Source organism: Notamacropus eugenii, chromosome 3 (genome assembly GCF_028372415.1).
Source record: "Notamacropus eugenii isolate mMacEug1 chromosome 3, mMacEug1.pri_v2, whole genome shotgun sequence".
Taxonomy (NCBI): Eukaryota; Metazoa; Chordata; class Mammalia; order Diprotodontia; family Macropodidae; genus Notamacropus; species Notamacropus eugenii.
In genome coordinates this window covers 393,562,387-393,574,529 of record NC_092874.1, presented here as the reverse complement: position 1 = coordinate 393,574,529, position 12,143 = coordinate 393,562,387, and the positions used below count along the sequence as shown (strand labels likewise).

At 39.1% G+C, this 12,143-nt stretch overlaps 1 long non-coding RNA gene across 1 annotated transcript; it reads left to right on the top strand.

The window, feature by feature from the left end:
- The first annotated feature begins 5,267 nt into the window (after positions 1-5,267).
- On the top strand, positions 5,268-11,877 carry LOC140497181 (uncharacterized). Its single transcript, XR_011964562.1, has 3 exons — positions 5,268-9,327; positions 10,559-10,787; positions 10,907-11,877. It is a non-coding gene; the product is annotated as an uncharacterized lncRNA (long non-coding RNA).
- The last annotated feature ends 266 nt before the right edge of the window (positions 11,878-12,143 follow it).

Below are 12,143 nucleotides of genomic sequence, written 5' to 3'. Positions count from 1 at the left end.
TCTGGTCTTCTACCTCAAACCCTGTGGCATTACTTGTAAGATGTCCTGTCTTTTCCCACTGAAGCATATTGGCCATTTTCTTTGCCCTCCTCCTCTTTCTAGGGCCTAGCGAGTCTGGGGGGGGTCAAACTTTCTGGGTATGAGCCACTCTCATTTCTGATCCAACTGCACTTAGCCAGCACAGACTGTCTTCCTTCTCCTTTCCTGCTCCTGTCAACTGAATTCATCCCAGATGTCAGATTTTCTAGTATTGTTTATTGTAAGACTTCCCTCTTCTCTCCTACCTAGCATTAATTGACCATTGTTAAATCTGATTAATATATGAGAGAAATTTATCTGTGCCTTGTGGTATGCTAATGTGAGGAAGGACTTTGTCTCCTGTCTGCTATGTGTATAATAATAGGACTAATCAGAGAAGTTCTAGTCTATAAAAAATGCTGGAATTGCTCTTCCTGGTGGGTTATGATTTCCTGATTCCAGTCCAACCCGTGGAAATTTAGAGAACTGTTTTCTGATCATGCATCATTGAGAGGATGGCACAGTTTTATTTTCATTGAAATTTAGAATTTCCTTCAGTTATTTGAAAACCTCATTTTGAAAAGATAGGTTTCACTAGACTGCAAAAGAGGGAGAGGGAAGAATGATAGGAAGAAGATTCTGGTCTAGAGGGTCCCTAAAACCACAATTAACTTGCATGAAGCATTTTCTGGGTTTGATTAAACACCAGAGTCTTGACAGAACAAAACTGAACAAGGTGGCCATTGATTGACCACTTTTCTGACTCTGAGATTGTATATGTTATAGAGATTGTCTATGTTAGAAAGAGATAAAGTGTGCCCTCCACAGAAAGAAACATCTTCCTGGTAGTTATGTGATTGGGAGGGAGTACTGAGAAGTCTCAAGGTCCTGCTTCATCAGAAGGCAGGCCAAACTAAGCGGGGAAACAAAGTTCCGGTATTCCCTCAAGTGCACTTGCTTAATAAGCTTCATGCATATTAACTGACACATCCCACCTAAAATTATCCTCCCATTTTCTGATCATGGGACCTTTGTTGAAGTATGTTCAAGAAGAAGGAACACATCAAGGAGTGATAGGTAGTGGGCAGGCCAGAAAGACTGTAACCCCAAAGAGCTGGGAACAATCTCAGTTCTGAAGGGAGAGACCAGGAAGTACCGACCCCATAAAAAGGCTGAGTTTGGCTTCTGTCTGTGTATCTGTTCTCTGGGAACAGCACCCAAGACTTGAGAGGTGTAAAGTAAACCACCTTCTTCTGCCCACCCTGTTTTTGAGTTATTTTTCATTAGAATGACATGTTTCCAACATATAATGCTGAATCAAATGTGACAATATATGGAAAGCATTTTGCAAACCTTGCAGTACTATGTAAATACTACCTATAATTATTCTCATTACCATACTCATATTATCATCATTAATTATTATCTGTGAATGCTTAGGGTATCCAAGGTGATGCACTTGCATGCAACTTTTTTTTTTTGCCCATAGAGTTACTGAACTCTTTCCCCCAAGGTTTTGAATGATTCTTTTCCTTTATTTTCTTTGCAGATGGGGAAATTGGAAGAAGGCAGACAGATAAAGAAAAATTGCATCCAAAAGGAGTTTTTCTTTGCTTTTTGAAAGGGAAATCAATGGAAATAAACAACTAAATCAAAGCGTTATTTAAGACACCAATAATGCCTTGAATAGGAAGTACCACTTGGATGTTGATCAGAGTTCCTGCCCTTAGAGAACTGAACACCCCATGAAGTGACTTCACCTTTTTCCTTCATTCCCACTTATTATTAATATTTTTCAAATTAGTAGTAGGATTGTATTTTTAGGCAAGTTTGAGTTCCTGAGCCACACCATTAATAATTTATCAAATGAAAATACAGTTTCACTGTGCTTTAGTTTAACATAACAAGAAGAAAATTCTGAAGGGCTATTTACATAAGAGAGGAGCTCTGTGGGAAATGAAATGCTAACCACAAAATAAGAAGAATAAAAAAGTACAAAAGGTCACTTTGTTCAGTAACTTTGGACAGATGGTCAAGTTAAATGGTTTTCATCCTGAGAGCAAAAGATCAAAGTGCTAAGAGACAATTATGGGGCACAACTTGAGAGAGGCCACATCGATCAGTGGCTGGGGCTACCAAGTATATTGCAAAATAACGTGTTTACACGAATAAAGCCCTATCGACTTTCAGGTGGTAAATTGTTTTCACCTCCTAAGCCTCTTCCTAGAAGTAATATAATCCCATTCACCAGGGAAAGTTTCATAGGCTTTCTCTGAGATGACAAAACCCCATACTGTGTGCACTTACTTAAATAGTTTACTCAAGAAAACAGCCTATTAAAGCCCTTACTTTACTTAATGGAGTTGGTAGCATTAAATGTTTAGTTAAATAGGAACTGGGCTTGCACCCAAGTGCTGCCCCCTAAGACACATGGAAGGATAAATGGTGACGAGCCCTCCCTGATAGGGAAGAATAGGAGAGTGAACCTGAATCAATTCAAACTTTTCTTTACAGAAGCCTTTAAGAAAAATGCGGTGAAAATAATGAGAACTGGTTTAACATGAATTTACAAAATGGAGTTGGAATCTGTTTTAAGGGATAGAGAAGAAGGGCTTCTAATGAACATATCAATAGTTAGGCAGTAGATGGTATTTTTACATGTCTAGAAAACCTTGAGTGCTTTAAATATTTTTCTCATAATCTTGTCAGCTAGATGGCACAATGGATAGAGCACTGGGCTTGAAATGAGGAAGAATCATCTTTATAAGTTCAAATACAGTCTCAGTCATTTAACTTTGTTTACCTCAGTTTCCTCATCTGTAAAATGAATTGGAGAAGGAAATGGTAAAAACACTCTAGCATCCTTGCCCATAAAACCTCAAAATGAGGTCAGGAAGAGCTGACACGACTGAAAAACAACTGAAAAAATCCTGTTAATCTATTCATTTACTTAACAAGCCTCTTTTTCATTGAGAACATAAACGCAAATGTAAAACCTAGCTCCTCATGGAATAATTCAAAGTTTTGAACTGATAGAATGCCAATTATTGAGACTCCATGATATATACAGATTACCTTGTATATGCAATAAATGTATTCTGGGAAGCTATGTGATAGAGTGAGACCTGGGAGTCAGAAGACCTGGGTTTATTTCCTGGATCCACTATTATGGTTTTCTCATCTGTAAAATGAGGATACCAATATTTTTATTACATAGTTCACAGAGATGTTGTGTACTTGGCAAACCTTAAAGTTTATTACTTTTAGAATGAGCTACCCTTATTCTTCATTAAAAGTTGCATGTGAGGGGTGAAGCCAAGATGGCGGTGTAGAAGCAGGGATCTTCTAGAGCTCTCTCCCCAGATCTCTCCAAAACCCTGTAAAATGATTTCTAAACAAATTCTAGAGTAGCAGAAGCCACAAAAGAACAGACTGAAGCAAATTTCCAGCCCAAGATAATATGGAAGATCAACTGGAAGGGTCTATCACACTGGCTGGGAGCTGAGTACAGTTTGGTGTGGGTGGACACAGCTGAAACAGGACTTAGGGGACTGAATTGCTGAAAGCTGCTGAAGTTTCCATAGTTCTCAACCCTCAAATGCCAAAGATAGCTTCAAAGACCAGGGTAAAGGATCTTTCACCTGTCTGAGAGGGGAGCATGGTTTGGCCCCAGCACCAGCCCCAATCCCAGCTCCAGGGAGATGGCAAGTCACTGTGGAAGCAGAAACTGGTTCTGAAGCACTCCATTTAACAAACAGCTCAAAAGTCAAATAATTGGCTAGGAAAATAAGCAAGCAGGGGAAAAAGAAACAGATTATAGATTCTTACTTTTTCAGTGAACAGGTATTTTCTTATGTCACTGGTGACGAGGAAGGTCAAAACATACAACCAGAAGAAGACAACAAAGCCAAAGCTCCTGCATCCAAAGCCTCAAAGAAAAATATGAATTAATCTCAGGCCAAGGAAGAGCTCAAAAAGGATTTTGAAAATCAAGTAAGAGAAGGAGAGGAAAAATTGGGAAAAGAAATGAGAGTGATATAAGAAAATCATGAAAAACAAGTCAACAACTTGCTCCTCCCCCCCAGCCCAAGATGCTGAAGAAAATAATAATAGCTTTAAAATTAGACTAACACAAATGGCAAAAGAGATCCAAAAACCCAATGAGAAGAAGAATGCTTTCAAAAGCAGAATGGGCCATATGGAAAAAAGAATTCCAAAAGCTCACTGAAGAAAATAATGCCTTCAAAATTAGAATGGAGCAAATGGAAACTAATGAATTTATAGGAAATCAAGAAATTATAAAATAAAGCTAAAAGAATGAAAACATAGAAGACAATGTCAAATATCTCACTGGAAAAACAGCTGACCTAGAAAATAGATCCAAGGGAGATAATTTAATTATTGGACTACCTGAAAGTTATGATTAAAAAAAAGAGCCAAGACATGATCTTTCAAGAAATTATAAAGGAAAACTGCCTTGATATGGAAAGAATCCACTGATCACCTCCTGAAAGAGATCCCAAAAGGAAAACCCCTAGGAATATTGTAGCCAAATTCCAGAGTTCCCAGGTCAAGTAGAAAATATTATAAGCAGTCAGAAAGAAACATTTCAAGTATTATAGAAACACAATCAGGATAACACAAGATTTAGCAGCTTCTACACTAAGGGATCAGAGGACTGGGAATATGATATTCCAGAGGCCAAAGGAGATAGGATTAAAACCAAGAATCACCTACCTAGCAAAACTGAGTATCATACTTCAGGGGAAAAAATGGAACTTCAATGAAATAGGGGATAAGAGGGGGGATAATAGAAGGGACGGCAGATTAGGAAAAGGGGTAATGGGAAGCAAACACTTTGGTACAGGGACAGGTAAAAGGAGAGAACAGAATAAACGGAGGGCAGGACAGGATAGAGAAAATATAGTCTTTCACAATATGACTATTATGGAAGTGTTTTGCAGGAGTACGCATATATAACCTATACTGAATTGCTTGCCTTCTCAATGGAGGTGGGTGGGAGGGGAGGAAGGGAGAGTAATTGGAACTCAAAGTTTTAAAAATGAATATGAAAAATTATTTTTACATGCAACTATGAAATAAGATATATAAGCAATGGGGTATAGAAATCTGTCTGCCCTACAGGAAAATAGAAGGGAAGGGAATAAGGGAAGAGGGGTGTGTGATAGAAGGGGGGGCAGATTGGAGGAAAGGGTAATCAGAATATATAGTGTCCTGGGGTGGAGGGAGGAGAGAGATGGGGAGAAAATTTTTAATTCAAAATTTTGCGGACATGAACATTGAAAACTGAAAATAAAAAATTTTTAAAAAATGTAAAAACTAAATTAAAAAAAGAAGTTGCACATAAATCTTTTCCACAATGATAATCCTTAATAGTTATGTAGAGTTTAAATGATTTACAAACATTATCCTTGCAATAACCTTGGGAGATAGGTGCTATTATTATCCCCAACATACAGATGAAGAAAGTGAGTCAGACAGATGTTAAGTTAAATTGTTCAAGATCATACAGCTGGTTAGTATTTGAGGCTGGATTTAAATTCAGGTCTTAGTGATTCTTGGTGCACTGCTCCATTGAGTATACCACCTAGCTGTGCCTCTTGGTTTAAAGTTACAATATTCAAAGGAACCTCTCATGTCATTTCTCTTGATTGGAAAAATCATTCTGTGATGGGAATAATTACCTTCTATGTTGTGCTTTTCTAACAGATGTTTGTACGTTAGGTTTTCACAAAGTTGGGATGCCTCTAGTGCCCACACTAAGGATATTATGAAGAAGACAAAGACCTATTGATCCCTGACTCCTTGGAGGGTTAAACTACAGGATATACAAGCTTAATGTATGTATGTAAAAAAGAATTGAATGATGATGAATTAATAAAAAATAAAGGTGAACGAACTCTGAACAGATGGCCAAATGAGGTTGGGAATACTCCATTTCTAAAGATCAGAGAATTTCAGAGTTGGAAGGGTTGTCAATGACCATTTATTTCAATTTATATTGAAAAATAACTGCCTTCCCTACTCACCAGTAGAATAACACACCTGGCAGGTAATGATCCATTATCTTCTTGAAAACATCCTATTGAAGGGCAACCCATTACTTCCGCAACCAGATACTTGTACAATTCTGATATTATTAGGAAGTATATCTAATACAAAGCCTAAACGTATCCCTTTTGTAGCACCAACACAATATTCTAAGTGCCCAGGTGGCCATGAATATCCCAACACAGTTTTGAAGAGACTCTCCTCATGGAAGAGAGAACCAAAACATTTATTCAGACACCGGAAAGCCAGATCCATCATATTCTATACAGAATACCAAATGCAGAGAACAACACCATCCTCAAGCCTTCCCCTTGCTAGGCTTCCCGTAAGTCAGCTCCATTAAACAAATCACAAACAAGCTCTTTTACTCATGCTAGCCGGCAGCCTACTTGCCTCCATCCTTTCTACCCTGATTGCTCTCATGACTAACTTTCCTCTCAGCTCTGCTCTAGTTCCACCTCCTTCTTGTACCATTCAGCAAGCTCCATGTGACTCACCCAGGCAGGTCACATGGGCCTGTTAATGAATAGGAAAAGTCTTCCCATTTAATTTACCATTACACCTTTGTAACTTGCTTTCATTGCTAACGGTCCTGCTCTCCCAGTCCAAACAGAACAAAGCTAATCCATTGTCCAAAAGATTGCCTTTCAGATTGTTGCTGTTTAGTCATTCAGTTGCGTCCAAGTCTTCGTGACCCTGTGGACCATTCTGCTGTGGGGTTTTCTTGGCAAAGATTCTGGAGTGGTTTTCCATTTTCTTCTCCATCCTGCTTGCCCTCCTTTGGACGTCATCCAACTTTTTAGTGCCCTTAAACTGACCCACCTGGAACCACCTCTTTAAAGATAAATTAATCAGTAGCCACTGTTCTGGGTGAGAGAGACATTCATTCCATAGTTACAGAGAGCTGATCTCACATGACTTCATCAAATTCTAATTGAATAATTTCCTTTCAGCTAATATACTCAAAGTACATTATCAATTAGTCAAAGCATTTATTAAAGTCTATGATGCTGTCTGCCAGGGGCTGTGGATACAAAAACAAAACCTAGTACCAATTACAGTTAGGTGGGGGCTGGAGGAGGAAAATTTTTACTTCCCTCAAGACATTTATAATTGAATAGTAGCAAAGACTGTGGGTTATACCTCACAGTGCCTAACATAGTATCCCATATTTCGAAGTGGTTAATGTTCCAGGGTGCTAATACCACAACATTATTTGGGATAGATGGTGCTGTAGGATGGGCATGTGTAAAGCCAGTCTGGTACATCTGATTTGGAATTGGAAGGAAATGTGATACTTAGTGACTATTTAACAACAAACAAAAGGAAGTTTCTTTAGCTATAGAAGGCCAAAGGATATTCAGCATGGATATAGCATTGATGTGATGGTAGTAGCCTGCCTGCCTCTGTCCTGGCCATGCTGGTCTGCTGGCCTGAGGAAGGAGCTACTGGCTCCTCACCCTAGTGTTTTGTACTTAAATCAGTCAGTAAACATTTACTAAGTGCCAGACACTATGCTAATCACTTAGGCCCTCAGGAAACTACATTCAACAGGCAGTCTTGGCCTTTTGAGCCACTTCAGTCTCAAGACTTATTTCAATTTCTTTCAAAGAAAAAACTCACCTAGCCTATTGTAGGTATCACTTCTTCCACAGATGAGAATTCAGCTCCTCAATATGAATAATAGTACAGTATTCATGGAGTAAGCCTAGGTAACAGTTTTTATTGGAGGCTTTACATCTCCAAGGTAGGTGCAGATACACCTATTGACACATGGATGAGATCATAGGGTCATAGATTTAGAGCTGAGAGGGATCTTAGAGGCCATTTAGTTCAATCTCCCCATTTCACAAATGAGGAACTGAGGTCCAGTGATGTTCAGTGAGTCACTCAGAGTCAAATAACTAGTAAGTAAGTGAAATAAGATTTGAATTGAGGCCTTTCTGACTCTTAAGTTCAACATCCTACCCTCTATCTCATATTGAATAATTTGCTTTTTCACAACGTCTTAATCTTCTGAGATGTCTGAGGGCATCTTGATGGAGTCTAGAAAGAACTATGACCTTGGGCAGTTATTGACCAATTCATATCTTATGAAAGATGAGTAACTAAGTGTCAGCATTGAGGTTGATTTGATCGGGATCAGACTGTTCTCAATGACCACACTTTTGTACAAAGGTAAAGTACTGGAAGGTAGAGGATAGGTCATGTTTTTATTTGTATCACCTACATACAGCGTCTACATCTTAGGAGCTTAATAAAGCTCCCTGCTAATTGCTTGACAAATCCATTGTCACGGGACCTATAAAAGAGGGAAACTGGTACTACTCCCTTTACCTTGAACAAACTCTTGACCTATCAAGGTAATAACCTTGATGACTTCAATTAATTGATATGTCATCTGGTGAATATCTGGTCACTGGATTCAGATGGCTCTGGAGGAGAAGTGAGGGTAGTGACCTTGCACAGTCCTCCCTCACTCAAAACAAAGTCAAGTGTAAGTTGTGTTATTATTTCTCTGAAGGCATGGTCTTCTTTGACAACGAAGGATGAACACACACTTAATTGATATGCCCAGATCTTCTATGATGAGATAAAATCAAAGTCCAAAACAAAGGCCTCATCTTTTGCCTTTATTAAGTTGCCTTGGTTTATTCATGCTCACAACCTTTAGAATAAATGAAAATTCATGAACTGGTCTCCCAATCTCTTGGTGAAGAATAGCTACTTTCCATTTTACCCTCTGCATTTGGCATTAACAGCAAAGCCTTTGAGCATCAATGGACACTATTGCTTATCCCCTCCCTACAGGGAACCAGGAAACTGTTGCAATAGAAACCAGCATGGAGACATACTGGGTCAAGTTTTTTCGATCTAATGGCTTAATATTCTTGCTAATTTAGAACCTTCATAAATCAATCACTTCTTGGGGGTGGAGTCTGTGTAAGGGAAGTAGGGTCAATAGCACCCTGATAACTTAAAGCAGGTAATAGTTCTTCCTCAAGGTGTGTAGATGTGTGAGTCTTCTCTGTGGTACAATGAGCATAAACTGCTGGGACAGCTAGTCAAACTGACCCTCTTTCTGTTTCTCTCCCCAAACACATGATCTCTTACCTCTATGCCTTTCCAATGGCCATCCCGCACGCCTGGAAGGAAAGAAAAAGAATTTATTAAGTGCCTATTATGTGCCAAGTGCTTTACAGATGTCTCATTTTATCCTTGCAACAACCCTGGGAGGTAAGTGCTCTTATTATCCTCTTTTTAAAGTTGAGGAAACTGAGGCAGACAGAGACTAGGTGACTTACCAAGGATCACGGAGCTAGTGTGTGCAGCCACATTTGAACTTGTGTCTTCCTGATTCTGAGTCCTGTGTTCTACCCACTGTGCCATCTTACTGCTTCTACGGTGTATTTTCTCACTCCCACTTCATGGACTCCTCTTCTCTTAAGGCCCAGATCAAGGGCTACCTTCTACATGTAGCCTTTCTTGATCCCCTTAATTGTTAGCACCTCCCCTCCCTAACTACCTTGTATTTCACGGCTTCGTATTTATTTGTTTATTTATATTTGCTTCCTTTATGTTCATTCTATGTATCCTTATAAGTAGGGTATCTAGCTGGTGCAGTGGATAAAGCCCTGGATCCAGTCAAGAAGACTCAACTTCATGAATTCAAATCTGGCTTTAGACACTTACTAGCTATGTGACCTTGGACAAGTCACTTCACCCTGTTTGCCTCAGGTGAACTATCTGTAAAATGAGCTGGTGAAGGAAATGGCAAACCACTCTAGTATCTTTGCCTAGAAAAACCCAAGGTCATGAAGAGTCTGATAAGACTGAAAATGACCGAACAACAGTAGTTACATGTACTTTTCTACCTCATTAAAACGTAAGTTTGTTGAGAGTTGGGATTGTTTCATTCTTTGTCACCCTGGTGTCTGTCACTGTTCATTTGACTTGATTGACTGACAGTGGTGGAAGCGAAATTTCACCCAACACAAAAGGCCATAGGTAACATAGCACAAATGCCTTGATATTTTCAGAAGATTCCTCAATCTGGTTTAAAACTAAGTCAACGTAAGCAACCACAGGACAAAAATCAGCAGCTAAACAATCTCAAGACTGACTGTTACCAGTTACTTACCAGGCTGCTAGAGAAGAAAGGTATTTGGAGTCATTTTAGGAAACTGCCATGTGTTAGATTCACTTGAAACTTTTCTCAAGTTACTCTTGAAAACTTTCTTCCAAAGAGCTATTTCTAGAAATCTTCCCCATTTGTTCCTGAAGCACAAATTTATTACACTTAATTGGGTTTCTCAGGACACTCCTCATTTCTCAAAATTATTTTCATTATACAATAGCCACCCCACACTCATTTATTTTTTGTTTCTGGCAATTAAAGCTTAAGACACTGAAAAATGTGATGCATGTTTTTCCTTTCACTACAAATCTCTTTTTTCTCCATTTCAAGGCAGATTCTGCAGCCATGAATCAAAGCGATGGAGTAAACTGGCAGGCTTAATTGATAGCTTACAACAGGAAAATGATGACACAAGCCAGAAAAATGGGAGCCTTTTTAATTATGATTATGGCGATGATGATTATTTTGATTTAGTATGGTGTCACTCTCCTTTGGAACTCTTTTCCAGCAAAACCTCATGGATGTGCTTCAGAAATCAAACGTTCCTCTGTACTTTTCAGTAGGTTGACATAGATCAAAGGTTTAAATTAATCAGTCTCACAAACAGTCATATTCCTAGAACAAGTTACCATTTATGATTTTCCCTTGGTAAAACAGAATGCTTCTACTTATTTGCAGGGTTTAGAGCAATTGGCTGCATTTCAGGTACTTGTGTTTACAAGGTTCTGCCATGCTTTGGAGAGAGCCAAAGTTCTGGAGACAGATGAAGAGTCCAGGCCTGACTCTAGCATTAACGAGCTGTCCTACCTTGGGCTAGTCATCACTGGGCTTTGGTTTCCTCATGTGCAAAATGATGAGATTGATGAAAATCACATTCACAATGACTGTAACAATGTATATGGAAAGAGCAAAAAGGAAAAGAGAAGAAATGGGAAACTGATCACTGTGGCCAAGTGTGGTCCTGGAGAGAGAGGAGAAAATGTCCCTACTCCCCTGCTTTGGAGAGGTAAGGGACTATGGGTGTGGAATATTTCAGGTTCCATCAGACTTGGGTGATCATTGTCATCCATAGATTTCTATCTGGAAGAGATCTTTGGGGTCATCAAGTCCATCTCCCTCATTTTACAGATGAGGAAACTGAGACCTAGGGAGATGAAGTGACTTGCCTAGCACCACATAGCTAATAAGTGTCTGAGGCTAGATTTGAACCAAAGTCTTCCTGACTCCAAGTTCAGCTTCCTACTGTACCATGAAGCCTTGTGTGGGTTAGTTTTGCTGAACTTTTTTCTCTTTCTTTTAAAATCTGGTATATTATTGTTGAGTCACTTCAGTTGTGTTTGAATCTTCATAACCCCATTTGGAGTTTTCTTAGCAAAGATATTGAAGTGGTTTGTCTTTTCCTTCTCCAGCTCATTTTGCAGATGAGGAAACTAAAGCAGAGTTAAGTGACTTGCCCAGGGTCACACAGTTAGTAAGAGTCTGAGGCCAGATTTGAACTCCAGTCCTGCTGACTCCAAGCCCAGTGCTCTATCTTCTGCACAGGGCAGCTGCCCAAAATTTGGTCACAACAGAATAATTCACTGGATGGCATGTTTGGTGATAAAGCTGTTTGTAAGAACAAAAGATACCAATAAAATTTTTTAAATGGACTAGTATACAGTGACTTTCAAACATCATGTTCTATAATTCCCTGGTTCTAACTATATGTTATACTTTGAATGTAAAGAGATAATGACAGTTTATCAGTGCTCTCATCTGGTTATTAGCAAAAGAGTAAGCCTGGTTGTATGACCCTGGACAAATCACTTAACCCTGTTGGCCTTAGTTTCCTCATCTGGAAAATGAGCTGGAGAAGGAAATGGCAAACCATTCCAAGATCTTTGCCAAGAAAACCCCAAATGGGGCCACAAAGAGT